Raw genomic sequence first — 21,515 nt, 5'->3', positions numbered from 1 at the left:
TAGATGCTTTTTGGTTTTAATTTCTAATATTTGTGTGTTTCTTTATCCTTGGTATCATCACTAAGTAAATAAAACATACATTTTGAAATAATTTTTTTTTGAACATTTTTGTGTTTATGTTTGGAATATAAAACCAAAAGTGAAAATCCTTTCCATTAACACACATAAATACGTCAACATGACATGAGATACCCACAAGTGCGCAGAAACTATCTTGGTTCGGATTTGGTCATAAATATGTCAAAATAGTTATCCTTTTTCTAAGGTTAACAACACAACACAACTCTAAGCTCTACGCTCTATGGTAAGTGTAAGAGTACTTTACGTAGCAGTACTTTTAATTGCCACAGGTCATTCGTGAGACTTTTCGAACCTCAAGGCCTCAAGGCACTTAAAGTGACTTCGGTTACTTATTGACTTGTGCATATGAATAGATATTGTAAGAGTGTTAAAATTTTATGTAAAGACTTGAATTACATAATAAAATCAGAGCTCCACAAAGTATTTATTTTGAAAACATAAGAATATACACTCTATAAAAATGGAGAAATAATCGCCAGGTTCGTAAAATAAAAAAAAGAAATTAGTAGAATCCATAATTTCCATAATAATTTGTAACTCGAGCAGTTTTATGCCTCGTTGCTGAATTCTGTTCATGTGTGAATTTTGTTGTTTAACTAAACCAAACAAACACACCATCCTTAAGCTACTCAGTGTTATCCTTTAAGTATAATAAATCTTTACATTTGTCTGTTTGCATTACAGCGTAGTTGTCTCTTGTGGATTGACATTTTTCATGCATCATTAATGATTTACGAGTCGCATTTACATATAAAAACAATAAAAAAATTCAAGTATTTACTTTTCTAATTCACATTTTTTGGAATTTAATAGTTTCGAAATGCCTTTCAATGAGGTCAAAATAATCAATAATTAAATTTCACATTTTACGTAGTATACGATTAGAACACGTAGTTTGATTCACTTACATTTTCTTCACTATTAATTTATTATGTACGAGCAAAACCCGGCAAAAGTTGTTCACGGATGATGCAAATCCAAGCAAATTGTCAAATGTTTTTTCAAAAAACAAAACGCCCAAGTCGCAACTGTACTACTGAAACAACGAAGAACGGTCTATATTCTGAGTGGTACGGAACTATGTGTTTGCCAAAAATCTGCGAAGAATTGAGGAAAACTAACCGTCGAGAAAAGATCAGCTTCCACCACGATAATGTGAGCTCCCACACATCAACTCTAACGAGGGGATTTCAAGCACTCAAAATGTCGAATTGTAGGGACACACGCCTTACAGTCCCGACTTGACACCCAAACAATTCTACTAGTTCCCAAACATCAAGAAAAAAATATATAGCGGACGTTTTTCTTTGCTATTGAACAGGCCATTGAGACATTCAAAACCTTGATTTTTGTGATATCAACTTCAGAGTGGCAAAAGCGTTTCGAAAATGATTCAATCGAGTTTAAAAATGTATTGATCATCATGGAGAATACATCCAAAAATAATAAAACTATTTTCACTGATTAACCACTGTGTTTTCATTATTACGCGCAAGACTTGAGAGAAAGGCAGCTCATGTATAATTAGAATTAATCCATTTAGACCTTTGACCCAGGGTAAGAAATAAGTTTCTTGTATGTGGGGTTGACTGAGTAAATATTCTAGAAAATATAAAATTTTGCTAAAGAAAAAGCGTTTTTAATGTTAATTTTTCTTGCCGAGAATGACGCGTCTTTATGATAAAAAGAAATTATTCAAAAGGTAGACAGATTCGAATAGCAAAGAAAAGACAAGAACAAAAATTCAGTTAATTTATTGTTTCATTTGTTTTCGTTATTAATATGATCACAGTTAGCTCTGTTCAAATAAATTTTTTAATTGTATTTAGAAGTGTAAATGTTTTTTGGTGAATAGATTTGATAAAAAAAAAAGTAATATTGTAACTAAAAAATTCTTTAGTAAAAATGCCTGCAAGATAATAGTTTAATATAGAATTAGGTTTTCAGAACAAAGAATCGAACATTGTCTAAAAAAATATTATTACCGAAGCCTTTGAGTACAAAATTATAAAAGACATCAAAAATTAAAGATATTTTGGTTTATTTAAAATTAAATTACGTATAACGTATATGTAAAAATATTTACGAAGCCTAATTTAATGTTATTATTATAAATTTTATGTTTAAGGCTGTTCACCGTTTTTATGCGTTCCAAATGCATAAATAAGTGGGTTTAATATCAAAGAAACTGGGCTTTTGGTTTTAGTCGTTGAATATTTGTCATTTCCTTATCAGTAAGAAACAAGCTGAGCATGAAGAAAAGTACTCGTATAAAGTAGTGGAGCTGACTTACAACACAAATGTGAAGGCTTAATTGAATTGGTGGGAATTTTTAAATAAATAATAGTCTATGACATTACTAATGTATGTATTGTACACATTGTTCTGTTTTAGTTAGAGATATATAAATTTTAAAAAATAAAAAAGTGTTGAGAACAGTTAAGTTAATTGAACTTATAAAAGCAAAGTACTTATTATCATAAAAGTGTTGGGAGAAGACAATTTTTAAATAACAACTAATCCAATAGAGATATTCATAACATGAATGCTTTGAAAATCAGGTAACGGCTTATGTCAAGCACTCAGATAGGATTGTGTTAGATTTTATAGTAAAGCAAAATTAAATAAAAATTTGAAAATAATTTGGTAAACTTTATAATTGTACTATGATGAAAATAAGGACTAATAAGGGTAAGTTCCATGTATAAAAACGACCAGGAGTTGGCTCAGTTCCGTTCTAAAATATGTTTGCTCTGATTGGCCAATCATGGATAGTCAATGATATTATGATTAAATTCAAGAGAACCGACATGTGAATAGGCACAGCATTAATAATTACCTGAAAATCCCCCACAACACTATTATAAACCTTTCGATATATGAATGGCTTACAAATTGAAAACATTTTAAGGCACTGGTCACTGGTGATGGTTAATAAATTATACTCGTAAACGATAATATTGTAAAAAACCATATTGGTGCAAAAAAGTTGAATCGCATGAAACAATGACAAAGTCGATACTGGCAACTATACCATCTGTTTAAATTATTAAAAATCATACTAAAGCAAGATACTAAAGAAATTAGTTTCAGATCATTTTAGTTTTTTATATCATTTTTGATATTAAAGCAATAATTTAATTCAATTTAATTATATGTATTACATATTAGAGGAATTATTAAACGAATATCCACGCCAAAAACAACTTGCAGAGCCATGAAATATTATAAGAAGTGATAATTCTAAACGCCTATATATAATGGAAGTAATACAGAATAGGAGAATGTGTAGCATATATTTATATATATTTTTAATATTCATTTGATAAGATGAAAAGGGAGATAAAATGATACAATTACTGACGGCCGGTACCAATTCAAATTAATATAATTATGTTTTCAAGGAAAATCGACATTCTCTAGAATGAGAAAAATAGACACGATAAAATAATTCTTTAACATGGCAATGCTAGAACATATATTATTTTAGCTATTTAAAAGGACAAAACTCATTCCTCAAATTTTGCTTCATTAGATTACCACTTGCGCAGTTACATGTTTAATGCTTTAAATAAGCTATAGTGCCACAATATTATAGTTTCACTGGATTCTAAAAACCAGGATTAGGTTAAGTGTTGGTAAGTGATTGGGAAAATCTCTTTTTATCTCTTTTTAGAGGGCAATACTCTAAATAATGAAATTGTTTTTAACAAAAACAAATCAGTTTATTTAAAAATCACTTTACAGCACACAACAAATGACATGTTTATTTCTATTCAATTAAAGCTCAGAGCATTTGATTTATATTTTTTAATTATTTTAAATATAATTTATTGCTCATTTATTTTAAATATGTATATAATTATAGCACTTAATTAACTCCAGCAATATATACGTAAGAGTAACAAGTAGCAAACAAGTTAAACTATAGAATAAATCATATGAAGAATATATGATATATACATGCAAATAAATATAAATGTACATATATATAAATAAATAAAAAACACCAACAAAATATTGGAAAACCAAAAAAACAAAATAACAAAAATACGAATCGAGAATCATTAATAAACAAAGCCTAATGGTAACAATAATTACCGCATATTTACAGTACAAGTTATACTTACAATGTCCATTATATCTGTTTTTACTTAATAAAATAAAAATGAACGAAACGAAAATAAATATATACACAGAAAAAATAAATTAAAAATTAAAAATAATGTACAGAAAGGAAAAATTACAAACGATTACATGAAACCACCATGACGAACAACGAACCCATATGTCTTATAAAACCAAACTCACTGCGTCCATCCACTGAGTTTTAAACGGACAAACGCAGAATACTTGTCGTCCATATTTGCTTGCCTGTGCCTACTTGCCTGCCTGCCTGCCTGACATGACAGAAAGCCTTACTTACTGCATTAAAGTGGGGGGATATGGAAAAAATATTTCAACATTATTTGCACCCAGTAAACGTCAACTTTGACGACTATATAACGACTATATAGACCAAGACGACAACATCGACAGTTCCTTATCAGCACGCGCAGTTAATAAACAACAAAAAAATTATAAATTGTAGCAGAAAGAAAGACCATAGCGAAAACAAAAGAACCCGTAATGTGCACAACGACAAACAACTTCCTGTCAAAGTTCAAAACAAAATTACTTACATACATACTTACAAAAATATGTTTAAATTTAATATTTTAATATTTATTCTATAGTTTCCCAAAATATAAACAAATGTGCAAACGCTTTTGCAAGAGCTTGAACGAGCGTTTGGTATGAAAATATTTTTACTTTAATAAAATAAAAAATATAATTGAAATATGTACATACTCATAAATATATAACTAATATATATTTATAATTATATATATTATTATTTAGCTGGATCAGTGCTTTTTTTAAGGATGTTTTAATAACAATTTCACTTTTATTCTTAAATTAATGATTTAATTTTTCATAAGTGGAGATTTTGGAAGCACCATTATTTGAGAATTTTTTTATGGTAGTTCCATTTATTCACCGACTTTGTTCTATTTCAAGATATTCTACTGATGGCAAATATCGAAAAACTTTTCAGTTCTATTTAATTATTTTTACTTTTCTTAAAATATTGGTATCGATCTTAATATAGATTTCCTTTTTTGCCGGGCTTTATGCCATTTTTTATTTTATATAACTTTAAATAATATTTAATAATTTCAAATAACAACACTGGCTGTCATTTAATATTATCATTTATATACTATTATAAGTCTTTTGGACTTAAAACCCACAACAATAAAAAAATAAGACTAATACTAAAAATGTCTACTTCATAAACCAAAAAATTTGTTATAAATATTGTACTAAATCCCCCACAATATATCATTAAAATAAAGTATAATTTTTGTTTGAAAACAACAAATGAAGTTAACACGTCGTTCAATAATGTGTGTGACTAACTAATTAAAACACATTTTTTTCCCAAAATTCGATTTTATTCATCAACATAGTCCCCTTTTAGGGAGATACAATCATTCCAACGCTTTTGCAATCTTTCGATACCGCCTTTGTAAAACGATTTTTCTTTGCCTTCAAAATAGGCGTTAATTTCGGCGATTACTTCATCATTTGAGCCAAATCTGTTACCACGGAGCATCTTTTTGAGGTCTGCGAAGAGCCAGTAGTCGCTGGGGGCCAGATCTGGAGAATACGGTGGGTGCGGCACCAATTCGTAGCTCAATTTGTTCAATTTTGCCATCGTTTTCATCGACTTGTGACACGGTGCATTGTCTTGGTGGAGCAAAACTGTTTTCTTCGCCATATGAGGCCGTTTCTTTGCGATTTCGTCTTTCAAACGCTCCAATAACACTATATAATAGTCGCTGTTGATGGTCTTCCCCTTCTGGAGATAGTCGATGATAATCGATGCCACCCAACTGCTGCGTCTTTGGTCGCTTTGGGCGGCTTTCACCGGCTGCATGCCACTCAGCAGACTGCCGATTTGACTCTGGAGTGAAATGGTGGATGGATCTATGTTTCATCCATCGTGATGTACCGACGCAAAAACTCCGACTTATTGCGCGTAAACATGTCCAAACAGCTCTTTGAATCATCGATTCGTTGTTGTTTTTGCTCCGGTGTGAGCAAACGCGGCACCCATTTGGAAAACACCTTTTTCATACCCAAATGTTCGTGTATTATGGTGTGTACACTGCCTGCTGATATCTGTAGAATGTCAGCACTCTCCCTCACTTTCACTTTACGGTCGGACATAATGATTTTCAGTGTTTTTTCAACGTCCAGTAGATGGAATGTCAACGGTGTCTATACAACCACGTTTGAATTCGGCATACCAATAACAAATGCTTCTTTTTGATGGAGCAGAGTCCGAATAATGTTTTTCAAGCCATTCCTGGCATTGAACAGTATTGGTCGGATTAACATATGATTTTGACAGTAAGCCTAAAAAGGTTGCCACTTTCGAAAAAAATATTTATTTAGTATTAGTGCCGCCATCTATGTGTCAGTCACACACATTATTGAACGACGTGTTAGTTCTATTTACTGTACATAAAAAACAAATACATATAATTCTCCTCTCTTTAATTTTTGTTACAGGTCAAGACTCTGAAACCACTTTAAGTGCTAAGCTTGGTTCGTGTAACGCTCCTTGCTAAAATACTTTTGTATCTATTTTGTATCTAGTCACATATTGCAGATACTATTTTGGTCATAACATTATTGATAACCCAAAGTATCTTATTAAGTCATTCAATGATTTTGGTTATTTTTGAAATAATTTAAAATATATAAATCTAATTAAATTTTAAATAAAATTGAAAATCACGTTTATATGAGAAACTTATTGAAAATTAATAACTATTTAATTTATTTTTATTATAATTTAAAAAAAAATATTATGAATAATTAAATATATAAGAAATAATTCCAAGACCACTAATGATGGGGATTTGACTCTTTATTAAAGAAAACATGATTCAACTTTTTTCATGAAGCACTAACCAGATTTTCAATTTCAAAGCATATTTTCAAAACCTCAAAAAGAAATCATGGTTGTAGGTTCAGTTGGTATTTTGTTACTTTTCGATGTTTATATTTCACATATATAATGTGACAATCAATTAAAAAATATAACTAAATGAGAAAGGATTTCACTTAATTAAAGATTAAGTGCAATAAAAATAAATTTTTGAAGGAAGTAAAATATAATCTAAAAATGTTTTCTTATATTGTTTTAGAGATAATGGATATACACACAAATTAGCAATAGAAGTGACGAAAAACATACCAAACGGTGACCAGAACACATTAAAAAAACTGATTCAAGATGAAATGTGCTAGACTTAACTAATTGACAGTTTATCAAACATATCTATGGAAACGAAACAGTGGTAAGAGTCAAATTAATGGAAAAATCTAAACTATTCGATATAAAGATATTGTAAATATTATAAGTAAATAATTCAATCTTATTAAACTTAATAATGTGAACTTCACCAAAAAATAAATCCAGCATAACCACTCCTCTCCCCCTCTGCCCCCAGTTACACCATTAGCACCTGGCTACGCTACTGCTTTAAAATTTAAAATTATAAAAATTTTCTGTTAAATTTAATAAATTTTTAATTATTTATAATAAGTTAATTTTCTATAAAGTCCAATATTTCAGTTTTAAGTCATTAATTGATCCCTGAGTTTTATTTTAAATTTGAAAGGAGTATTGTACTCGTAGTATAAAATTATATACCAACCCACAAATATTTACACTGAACTAATAATAATAAATTTGCAAATATCTAAAACAACCCAAAAATTTAGATAAGTTATATAAAATTTTTGTAAAATTATTAAGGTTTTGTAAAGCCTTTATATATAAATATATTGGTAATTAGTCCAAATTATATTAAGGATGCAATTCGCTTTTTAATACTCAAAGTAATATAAATGGAATAACATGTGTATTATGATTATGGTGTCCATATTTTAGGATGCACATGAAATTTTGTTCATCAATCACCTTGGAAAAAGTCGGACCATCTCGTGCATTTGAAGGAGAAAATCACAAAACAACGGCCAAACATGAAAAAGAAAAAAATCATCTTTCAACAAGACAGTGCATCGTGAACAAATCGTTGATCAAATTGCACGAATTACATTTCCAATTGCTTCTGCATCTATCGTTTTCGCCAGATTTGGCCCCCTGCGATTATTAACTGTTCGCAGAACTTCAGAAAATGCTTAAGGGAGAGAATTTCGGTTCCAATGAAAAAGTCATCGCCGAAACTAAGGCATATTTTAAGACCAAAGATTAATCATTCTACAGGAGAAGTATCAAAATGGAAAAGCTGAAAAATATTATTGTTCGTATTTCCTATAATTCTAATCTTTTAATTTTAATTTCTTTTGTCGAAAGTGATGCGTCTTATGACGAAAAAAATACTCTTTAAAAGTTAGATGGGTTCGAATAGCAATGAAATTAACATTAAAAAAATATTTCGTTTATTTTCACTAGAGACTAAAATAATTACTCATTAAATTAAATTAATTTCTTTTGGTTTTTTATTTACATTGCCTCATTAATTTACACATTAACCTTCTTCAGGAATTTCATAATATTTATTTTTATTTTATTTTATTAAAGGTCTACATAGGTATTTTGGAAATTTCAGCCATTTTGCTAAATTTATCAATGAACTAATCCATTAAGAGAAACGAGGAACAATCGACAGTAGTCCAAACCAAACTCATTAATTTTAAGAAATGTGAATTGTCAGCAAAAATACAAAAATAAAAAAGGAATTTAGGGGCCTTAATATAGTTCATTTGTACTGTGTGCACACTTCGACACTTAAATCGAAATGTTTACTTAAGTCCACTTAAAAATAATAAATAAATCAAAGAATGTAGGATGTAACCGCAGCGCAGCGCAGCACACTAATTGAACATGTACTTAGGAGCGTACATATCCTGCCAAACAAATCGAATAATAACAGGTAGACTGCCAAAACGACATACATACATCACAAACACTGGCACTTGCTGCTATACGACTCACGATCTACGATCTACGATAGACAGACAAACCAGCCAATATACGAGCATTGATTACTCATACTACGCATACATGCGTGACGTATGTGCATAGAGCGCATACAGAATACAGCAATGTGTTTGCTTGTACTGTGCATAACTCATATGCAGGTATGCGAGGTGTCTTGAACGGTCTTACACAGGAAACCAATTCAAAGGGCCACGTCATAAAATTGGCTAAGAAAATGATACAATTTCGTAGCAAAAATTCAAAACAATTTTACATAAAAACACAATTAATTTGTTTATTTGTTTATATGTTTATGTGTTTTGTAGTGCGTCTATACGCACTTTTGTCTTGCTTGGCATTATTTGTTTGGTGTTTGTTGTTGTTGGATGAACTTTGTTTGCCATGCATGCGGAAATTTTCGAACTTCTTTTATTTATTTTTTTTTTGCTGGTTTAATTTCAATTCATATTTGCCTAAATTGTTTGTTCATTGCTTTGTACTTCGTTTACTTTAATTTGGATTCTTCATTTAAGTACGAATTACATATTTTTAATATTTATTTTATTTTTAGTTGAGTTTATTTTGTACTTAAACGCTTCCATTGTCCGACTCTGTGGTTTTTGTCGCCGATATTTTGTTCTATTGAATAATTTTAGCGTCTGTTTTCTTTGTACCCAAATTGCTCGTTAATTTTCTTAATGTTTTTTTTGTTTGGTTTTGGTTTTTACTTTCTAAGTATTTTTTATGTGGTTTTTTTATATTAATTATAATTTTTATATTTTATAGTAAAAGCTTCAAAAGAATATATACTTATGTAGGTTTAATATTATTTTAATATTATGGGTCAGTTCGTTAAGGTGCGCTGACTCTGAGCTTGAAATTTGGCAGGACACGAGTTCGATTCCTGGTACTTGCAATCTCAAAAAATTACGAATTATTTACGAATAATTAAATACAAGAATTATTTCCAAGACCACTGATGATGGGTATTTGACAATACTTGAAACAGCTGTATGGTCAGCCAAAAATTCAATTAATTAAAATAATATAAAAATGAGTTTTTGTTGTTGTAGTTCACTACTGTTCGAACAAAACCTCTTTAATTTAATTTATTAATGTTTATTTATTTATTGTTTCATTGTTTTAGAAACGTGTTGGCACAATACGTATATACTAGAACTACTGACACAGGGTCTGGGTTCAAATTTCAATAATACTATGTTCAGAGACCTATTAATTCGGCAAAGATCTTAATTTCATCTTCGTTTTAGCGAAATGAAGTTGTTTTTTTTTCATACCCAATTCAGTTTTGAGGTTAGATCGAAACTAAGGAAAATGGTCTTAATTTCGTTGAAACAAAGGCTGAAATTAAGGGACATTTCAAATGCAACTATGCGTAAGATAAATTTTAAGCAATATATAAAGTAGAAATAACGAAAACATTTTTTTTTAAATAAATGTCAGTGACAGTTCACTTGAATAAAACCTGCAAATATTTTGAAAGTAGTGCATTTTTTTATATTTGAATGTAGAGAAAGAACTGTAACTGTTGTTGTAATAATCAACTTTTAAAATTTCTCAGATACAAACATTCGATTTGAAAACAAAAAACATATGATTTCCTTAATTTGGGGCAGTATGAACACTTTCGAAATTAACTTAATTTCATTTTTACAAAATTAAGTAAACCGGCTGTCTGAATATAGTATCTTTTATCTAAACATACGCTTTAAAAACTATTTACAAAATGCTTAGCAACTAATTTACAAAAATTGAACTTTAAGTACTACTTAAATCCAAAAAAAAGTATGCTAAAAAATCTGTATAGTGGTTTAATTTCATCTGGTATCGCTTGGGACCAATAGGTCTATGCGTGTTTTAGACACCCGAATTAACCTAAATCCGGTTTTAGTATATAATTTAAAAATGGTTACGATTACAGATATCTTTGAAATATTTTTTTACACATATACTATATAGGTATTACTTTGTTTAGATCATTTTTAGATTGAATGATTTTTGGTGAATTGATAAAAATGTTTACCCTTAAAATAAATATTCAGAGTATATTAATCACAATTTCTTGGGGGGCATTGACGTCTCCATAATATGAAACCAATAGTAAATTTTATTTCAATAACTTTTTGTCCTGTAGTGGATAGCAATGTCTTCTTAGAAATCAACATTTCTTATGTAAAACGTATTGATTTTAGTCTATAACAAATCTATTGTCATGTTATGCATTAATCTTGAGTTCGAAGGATATCAAATGGAATCTCAAATATTATTTCAACTGTTTCAATAACAGTTGAAATTCAATAACTTTTTGTCCTGTAGTGGATAGCAATGTCTTCTTAGAAATCAACATTTCTTATGTAAAACGTATTGATTTTAGTCTATAACAAATCTATTGTCATGTTATGCATTAATCTTGAGTTCGAAGGATATCAAATGGAATCTCAAATATTATTTCAACTGTTTGAAGATTATATTATTTCGCTATTCAAGCATTTAATTCAAGCACAGCAAGTCTCTCGAAAATATTCAAGAACCCTATTGTGTTCTAAGATTTATATAAATGTGTATAAAAAAAACGAAATACAACTAAATACATTTGTAGTTCGAAATTAGATTAATATATCTAATACTTTAAATTATAAGTTATTTAAGTAAACATTTATAGTTTGTGTTTTAATTAAAAACATTAATTTTTTAATACAAATATAAATTTATATTTTTTAATTGTAATTACAATCATATTTATTAATTTTATTAAAAAATTCAAAGCGTTTATGATCAAAATCAAAAACAAACCAAAGATTTCACGTCACTTCGAATTTTTTTAAGTGAAGCCCAAACGACCAACCGCAATACATCTAATGAAATCATCAAATGAAATTGATGAACAACGTAATGAACATTTAAGAAATTTAATAAGCAACACATAAAGCTACTGAAAAATATAAGCAGACAAAGATAATTTTAATTAATTTCTGAATTTTAAATCTAAGAATATTTATTAAGTTTAGGAGGTGTTTAATATAAGCAATTTTATTAGTCGATCTAATTTTCACTGATAATATGTATTATAAAGTGTAATAATTAACATTTAAATTTGGTGAAAAATGTTTTCCATAAAAATATGTTCTATATTGATGAAATTTAATCTATACCACTGAATTATCCATTTCGTGGTAACCCTAAAAAATAAATGTAAATATTAAATATTAGATTAAATGCCCTCCACACGATACCTAACAGTACAGGATCCTTTTAAGGTGATTATCGATGTCTAGCTGACACAACTTGTAATAGCTCTCCCATAAATAAAGGGTTGTCGGGGATTTGAGGATTGAACATTATGAACATACACAAAAAACAGTTTCCGTAATCAATTTAAATCACCAAAACGTTATATAACACGGTCGGGAATTTCTCGTACAACAACGCCTAAACAGAATGTATAGCATGGCTTGTGACAACGTTCTATTGAAACTACATATTTCTTACATATGTACTTTCAATTCCCCCCGAAGAAAATTGGTAATCATACATACCTGTAGCGATCAGGATTAATGGATTGTGTCACACTTTCATCATTTTCAAAATAGTATATAGTAATTAATAGTAAATAGTGTATTAGAACTCCAGACCAAATATGACATCATACTTTAGTAGATGTGATAATTTTTCTATAATTGCTAGTGAATGTTGATTGCTCGTCTAAACTTCCTTAAGCTTTATATAATACACTGATTATAATTTTCTGTGTAATATAACACGTTTAAAATGAAGTAATACTACTAAAGCCAATAATACTACTACTACTATTGATTGGTCGAGATGTGATAATTTTGTGATAATATTTATTGAAAAAAGTGTGCCATCATCACTAAAAAAATCCTATGCAAAACGTCATCACCATTTTTGTAATAAGCTTTTACAAATTTCATATGTTTAGCGGATGTTAAACGATGCATATTGTAAAATGGTGAATATTGAGTTAAACATATAATGTTTTGGATGAAAGTTTTTTTTCAGTACTCTTATAGTGACATATATTATAAGAGTGTTGTAAAAGCGATCAATTAGTCATATATTAAAAATCCATAGCTTAAAAGTGAATTACATTTAGTAATTCATATACATACATTGATCCTTTTTCTCGTTCCGATCAAAAGTATGTATACCGTATTGCACTTTTCTCAGTATATTAAATACTTTTACATATTTAGCATATCTGTTTAAAACAGACAATATTGTGTAAATTGGTTGCAGTGATAGATCAGCAGATATCCTTTCGCTGTCCGCAATTAGCCATTTTTCGCCGTTACACTGTCATATTCCTCTCAAAAAATCGTTAAATATAAAAAGAAAATAAAAACGAAACCGATTTCGTTTACCGATGAACAGTCTGACCCGCTTTAGGTGAATATAATAGTATTTTAAGGCGTATATTATAGTGAACTTTAAAGGTAAAATCTTTTTTATAATATAAATTAATATAAATTGATATAAATTAATATAAATTAATATAAAATATGAATGATACCAATTTGTCTGGTATTTTGTATGTCATACCTATATAATATTTTCAAATCGTTCATTTGGGATTTCCTTCTTTATATTTTAGACACAAACAGCATTTTTATAATTGATTGAGTATTAGACACAAATCTTCACAGTGAATCAAACCACTGAAATCAGGCACTAGAATAGTTATAACAACAAAAATCAACCAAGATAGCTGCACAATAAAGTCATTATTAGGGGCGTTTGGCACTTAATTTACCCATATGTGCTAGGAGCATTACGTATTTCAGGGCATCTGGAATTTATGAAATTGCTTTTCGCAGAGAAATTGAACAAAGCAGCAAAAACAAGCACTACAAGACAAAAACCAAATTGAAATAAATTTCAAAATTTGTTATTTTTTCGTGGGCGTACACCGCGTTTATGAGCGAATTATTGTTAGCTCGCGGTACGCACAACTCTTTTGGCATTTCCACAGTATGGCATATTACCATTCTTTAGTCTTCAGCCTTCAGTCTTCAGCCTTCGCTTCGGTTGAGAGCAGTTGACAGTGTTTAGTAAACTGAACAGCATGACTTTTTAATCCATGCATATCACCACATATTATATCGCCTTTGTGCGTAGTTTACTGTTTGAAGAGCAGAAGTCGATTTGTTTAGTTCTCAAGGATTTTCCATGCATTGGCGTAGGGTTCTTAATAATTACTGTGGTTAGCAGTATAGAGTGTGACTTATATCACATAAAATACAAATAATTAAATTTTTTTCTATTGCACTTCTCAAATTTTACAAACTAAAATATTTATAATTTTTTGGGGAGTAAACCACAAAAAAATTGCTTACACACACCTTCAATAATTTTTTTGTCTTTCTGTGATTATCACCGAAAAATTTTAAATTCTCAGTAACATTTTCGAGCACTCCAGCTGTGCCGTATAGCACGTTCCCATTGTATGGGTGCATATGATGCTTAACCGGCATTGTATCTACGAGATGTTAGACAAACATATGCAAAATATTAAAATAATTATTTTCGCACCGAATTTATGGGATAAAATTATTTTTGTAACGTACGCAACCCGCAACCGATACCTTTACAAAATTCTACAAAACTAAACTTCCAAAATGATTTCTTTTCGCTGCTGATACTCAACACTCTACATTAAAAGCATTTTTATCATCATAATTACTACAATTTTTCAAATAATATATATTCTGTGTATACAAATATATATTGTATATTGTATATTGTATATTGTAAAAGCAACAACAAAATCAAACGACAAATTCATGATTAAAACTTATCACAAAATTTCATATCACCTTTAAATTGAAATTGTACAAGAAAAAAAATTAAATATACATATGTACATGCGAGTGTGTACATTCATTTATATTTTTACTAACTGATACTATTGCTTCCATTCACTCATTTTCATTCACTGGACTCTCCAATGTATTGTACATCAAAAACGGGGTCACCGATAACTACTCTATAGAATGCCAATAAATGTATAACTCATATGTGTTCTTATATCAGTCTAGCCAACCGACCGATTCCGACTATCCTTATCATATCCTTATCACTACGAATTCTCAATTGGAGGTGTGGCTAGTTCGTTTGGTACAAATTCGTTCGAGAATACTGCCATTACGACTTATAACCACTATCAGACATTGTCTATTATCGGTATGAAAATTGGGTTCGTTGCCCCTAACACAAACCGGAGAGATTTCAGTTGTACGAGTATATATTGTACAAAAATGGCGGGAAATAAGTATAGTAATAATTTTCGCTTTATATATAAAATAAAATATTTTTTACTTTTCATTTTGGTGATAAAAATGCATAGAAATATTGTAAGATTATTTTGGTTTTTAATCAGTTGAATTTTAAATTTAATTATGTGTATTTTTTAATCAATTAGTAGTATTTCTTGGTTTAGTCTAGAAGTAGGTTGCGACAGTATTAAAGCGAATTAACTTTAAAAATTATAAAACATAGAAGAAATAAAAAAGAAACAGACTACGAGTATATATATATTACAAAATTATTTGATATTACTGTGTAAAAGATTTCGTCGTTTTTAAGTTAAAATTTAAAAAAAAACAGCTTTATTAAACCTTAAAACTACTCTTTATATTTCACAGTTTATCATAATTTTTCATCCAGAACTCTAATATCTTTATCATAGAACATTGTGACGTAGAATTATTACATCATCGACAGATGTAGATGCTTAATGCAACCTGACAAGGTACGTTGCAAAGATGAGAGCACATAATTATCTGACAAGTTAATATCAGGAAGCTTGGATTGTGGATCTAAGAAAGTATAACGAAAAATGTATAACGAAATGTTAAAAAATAGGGGCTGTTTAAAATGATATTATAACATTTTAAAGCATAAAAGTCCAAACACCGGACATATGCAAAACTCAGTTAAAGAAAAATGGAGTGAAATAAAGACTATAATAAAATATTAACCAATACATTTAATACTATGAAGGGAAACAATATAGAATGCAGAATGGCTGGTTGTAATGTTGTAATAATGAAAAATTTGGGGAGTTTAGAAATACCATAAAATAAATAAAGCTACATTTTAACTTTGCAGAGTAAAAAAATTGTTTTCATATAAATATAAATTAGGAGAAATAGAAAAACGAACAAAAAGCAACAGAAAAACAAGAACAAAAATGTTAATATAAGATCTTACTGATACAAATTAGAGAGATAGAGATTTGGACTGAACGCTTAACTCTTAAACTACTAATTAATAATCGCGGAGAAATTGCAATCAAAATGCTCAATTTCTCTCACAACAATAGTCAAGTGACGTCAGGTCACGTTATATTAATAGTCAAGTAATGAATCCGTTTTTAGACAGGCTATAGAGAGGCTATAATGTATGCCATGTCTCAGAATCTGCTTAACAGGAAAAGATTTTCAAATCGTTTGCACACAGTTTTGGTAACAAGAAATCGTTCTATATAGTTCAAGGTCTGGTACTATTGACTGACACATTTATAGTCAAGTACTACGAGTTAGATGATGCTAATAAAAACTTAAATATATGTATTTAATGTTTTTCTTCTTACCTAAATTAACTAATGCAAATATAAAATTTGAACCTGCTTATTGTAAGATTTTACAGATTTTCTATACAAATATAGTTTGTTTTTTGAAAGTGCTCTATCTTTCTTATTTAAAAGAATAATTGATCAATATTTGTACATAAGTTGTAATAAAATAATTGATAAGAAATAATTTATTAAACAATTGAGAGATATTTTACCATCATTTGGCTTTCATAAGACCGATTAATTACTGTATTATTGAAAGAATAAGAATGAGAGTAAGAAAAAGAAAACGACTTCCTACAAGGATAGCACAATAGAACTCATAGCTTCAGGCATATCAATGTCTTTTAGTATAATATTGTACTAAGGTCATTCGTAGTACTTTCATCTGGTTTTCAGTAAACCTGATGATGTCTGAAATTTTTAACCAAATATATTATCAACGTTAATTTGTCCAGGTTAGTTCGGAAATGTTAATGGTTATCATAATTCAGTGTTTATGTAAGACATTTATGACTTACATATCTTCAATTCTAATTTCCTCTTCAAATTGTAGTATTGAACCTACATTACAAATTCTTATTTATTCATGAAATGTAAGATACCCACCTAGATACGTTTTTCGTTTATCAGTGCCGGGTAAAGTTCCAGCACTTGTATGATTTGTTTTCCTTACAAAACTTCCAACTTCCATTAGAATAGGTTCTCCGTTTTGTAAGATTTTAGTTTAATGATATTGTCATATCAGAATTTCTCTAATGATTATTAAATTATTTTACGTAATTTCATACATCGTTCTAATTAATTTAATGTGTTTTAATTAATTCATTTTAATTTAATTTAAATGTTGTAAGCCCCGTGATAGCTATGGTAGATTATCTCAGTACAGCATTCCATGTTTCTTCTTCTTACTTTATCTTCTTTTTTCTAAGTAGGTAAAAAGAAATTATATCCTCGCAAGCTACAGAATAGGTCCGCAGTCAAAAGCAGCGAGGCTGTCCTGGCAAGTTTGTTAGTTATAATCAAATATTTGAAAGAGGTTACTTTGAATTATACTACTTTAATAAATCAATATTACCAATATTTTGGTAAGTTCAAAACAGGCTTTGAAACAGACCAGCTTATTAAATTATTGATTTAAATTTCATATGAATTATTTAACTTATAATTTTTATATAAAGCAATATTAGAAGAATAATCATCATTCACAAGTTTGTGAAATGTTTTAGTTTAGTAAAATGAAAAATAAACTTCCTTTGTTTAATTGAAATGAGTTCGAGTACAGTTCAATCCAAAAGCAATGCTTAAATGTATTAAATTCTAGAGCGCACGTCATTATAAAATATATTGCCCGTCTTAGAAACAAAAATAAAAATTAAATATTTCTCGAAAATATAAAAAGTGAACTGAAATCAGCATCTCAAGTCATGAAAAATCGTTGAAATGTTGTACGTTTGCCATTAATACCATTTTTATGCCAATTAAATAAACGCTTAGTATATACTATATATTATATATACATATATATATTTATATATTTTCGTACATATTTATGTTTTTACTTTAATTATAAATACCCTTGTTGTTGACTTATATAGTACATATTATAAATGTGTATGTATATCAACTCGCAAATGACTTTGACTTTATTGCTTTTATAGTCTTCACATTTCTGTGGAATTTTTCATTGAAATATTTTATAAAAATTGCAACAAATATTTGCATATTTGTTCATTTAAATAAGTACATTTACAAAATTTAATATAAAACCTATTTTGTATACGATTTAATCTAGGGCTGCCAATGTCAGGAAGTTGCGAACACTTAGAAGACGTGTGGCGCCATATAATTAATATTATAACTTTTATAATAAAAGCTAATCATATTTTTGCATAAGATATTGATCTTGCTTTTTTGCTAGATCCGGGCAGCGAAAGAAGAAGTGTTCCACGGTTTGCCCTTCCACTTCATCATCACAATTTCTGCAATACGCGTTATAACCAGTGACCGGTTATAAGGTTTATGTGTTACGTCTATTTTATTTGAATGCTTTTTTTATAAATTTTTAAAATGAAATCAGTTGTAACAAGTCGTACTAAAGAATAAGTCAAAAAATTTCGAAACGTTCATAGTTTTGTATAAGAAAAATATATACAAATGAATACTTACGGACTTACTTATAGTACGTTTCCACTAGCTTCATTAGACCAGTTAACTTACCTGAGATTTAAATAATTCAAGCAGTCTCAAGAAAATATACTGGTCTAACGAAACCAGTGAAAACATATTATTAGTTAGCCGCCCAATTTTATTGTTACCAGTACGTACCGAGTTATTGGTAGTACCGAGCGCTCCCAAATTGTTGCTCACCTGGTCCTTCTACCAACGATGCGGACGTCCTCTACCTTTCTAGCCAGAACACTTTCTTCCATTCTCACAACATTACCAATCCAGCGCAGCGCAGAATTTTTATGCGTTTAACTATGTCAGCGACTTTTGAAAAATTTTTCTCTCAAATGCTTCTAAAACCTTCTCATCATTGTAGGTAACCGTCGAAGATTCTGCACCATACAGCAGGACAGGCATGATAAGAGATGTGTAGAGCGTGATTTTTGTTTGTGAAGAGAGGGATTTATATCTCAATTGCCTAGGCTGACGTCATTTTTGATGCTTACGCTGTTTCCCAAATAAAAGAAGTCTTTCACAACTTCGAAATTATAATTGTCAACAGTGACGTAGGTCTCAAGATAAACAAATAAATATACATATATAAAAACTGAAAAATTGTTATTTCAAAAAGTCGCAAATAACTGACACGTTATTAATAGAAACTTCACTAAAAACAATCAAGTCAAGTCTATATACATTTGATTAAGTTAAAAATTTCAAGAGTAGTAAGCGAATCAGTGTCAATATGTGTACATATTAGTGCCTCAAATAATATATCAGCTATTTGAATATTTGATGTTCGAGAAAATGGTGTTCAAGCTGCTGAAAAATGATTAGGGTTTCAACATTTGGGGATATTTGTATATAACAAAACAAAAATAAAAGAAAAATTGAGCAGATCAGTTGTTCGAGTAGCTGAACCATTTCAACTATTCGACCGAAATATTCGAATTTGAGTATACTCGTACTGTTCAAAGAATAGACTGCTCAAACACTTTGAAGCATTTGTTTAAAAACAATTCTTGAAATAATTTTATAGTGGATGATACTTTTTGATATAGTAAAATATAAACAGTTAGAAGACCTGAATCAAAAAGAAATAGTTACTTTGTATTCATAACTTATAATGCAAATGCAAAAAAAAAAGATGTCTTTCAAAATTATATTTACCCGACATTAGTTGAAATATTAAAAAATAAAGGAGAATAAAGAAATAATTGAATTTGTGTATATATAATAATTATATAATATATAATACAGTGGACGTCCAATATAACGAATTTTATGTTGCACCCCTTGTTCGTTATATCGAAAAATTCGTAATATCGAATGTTATACATTTACCTACCAATATGGTTATTTTTAGGAGATTTCATATATTTGAGTTCATAAATTAACTTATAAACACGTACGAGTATATATTTATTTAAAAGTATTTTTTATTCGGTTGTTACAAAAATTATTTATAAGAAAGGACGCATTCAATCATAGTGTAGAGTAAAAAAAATCATTAATTTTTGTTTGTTTTTTACTACACTCAAGACTTTTCTGAATAGCTTTTTAAAAACTAAAATTTAATTCACAACGATTTAAACGTCCGCTTTGTCAAAATTAATTTTTAAATGATATTTTCAAACAAATACATATTAAATATAAACACCTTAATATGTACATATGTGTGTCTGGATAGTATTTCGTATATGATAAACTGAATTTGTGAACAACAGATCAGTGGCGCCTGCATATATGCATTTTGCCATATATAGGCATTTTTCTCAGAAAAAAAAAAAACGGACAATTACATGCATATTCTAAGCTGAATAATGCTAGTTTTATAGTAAAATTATATTCAAAAGCATAATTTGTATAAAACAAAAACGAATAAGAAACAAAAAATTTTTTGTTCGTAATATGGAGCAGAATTTTTTTTTTCGTTCGTTATATAGAACAATCAATGTAAATATTTTGGGTGTTCGTTATATCGAAAATTCGTAATATCGAGCGTTCGTTATACTGGACGACCACTGTAATTCAAAATATTTGCTCAAAACCAGAAAAAAATTGAAATAATTAAACCGAATAGACCACAAAATAATAAAATGCTTTAATATTATGATATATCTAAAGGATAGCTCCTTTAAATTATTAACAACTTAAAAGAGCTGTACACAAATTAAATGAATTATATTTTGTAATAGAAATGAATAAGTAGTATCTCCGAAATGCAAGTCACTCTATATATTGACTACTGTATTTGATAATAATAATGTGGACATTACAATATATTTTAAAATAATATGTAGATATAACTTTAATAATACCACAAGCTTATCATCTAGCAATCCCAGAAAGTCTGATTCTTTATGAATAGCAAAAAAGTGTTCACAAGCCAAATTTGTCAAACGATGTTTTTGGTTGGTAGCACAAATATTAATAGTTCGAATTGGTCAAACTGCAGATTTATGAAATGTCATGACCAAACATGGTGCATAAGAAAAATAATTCACAAATAAAGAAAGTATTAGTAAATAAAGAATCTTTTCCTCAAAGGGAAAAGATAACAAAGCAAAAGCTATTTTCTCTAAT

General features: G+C 28.9%; 1 long non-coding RNA gene across 1 annotated transcript in view; it reads left to right on the top strand.

Moving 5' to 3' along the window:
* The window catches only part of LOC119678512, a 141,996-nt gene that overhangs the window by 116,826 nt on the left and 3,655 nt on the right, over positions 1–21,515 (top strand). Inside the window, exon 3 of the long non-coding RNA XR_005252338.1 lies at positions 7,344–7,496. This is a non-coding gene — a long non-coding RNA (uncharacterized LOC119678512). The remainder of the gene's footprint in view (positions 1–7,343; positions 7,497–21,515) is intronic.

This window comes from Teleopsis dalmanni, chromosome 2, assembly GCF_002237135.1.
Source record: "Teleopsis dalmanni isolate 2A chromosome 2, ASM223713v2, whole genome shotgun sequence".
Taxonomy (NCBI): Eukaryota; Metazoa; Arthropoda; class Insecta; order Diptera; family Diopsidae; genus Teleopsis; species Teleopsis dalmanni.
This window is presented reverse-complemented; position numbering and strand designations above follow the sequence as displayed.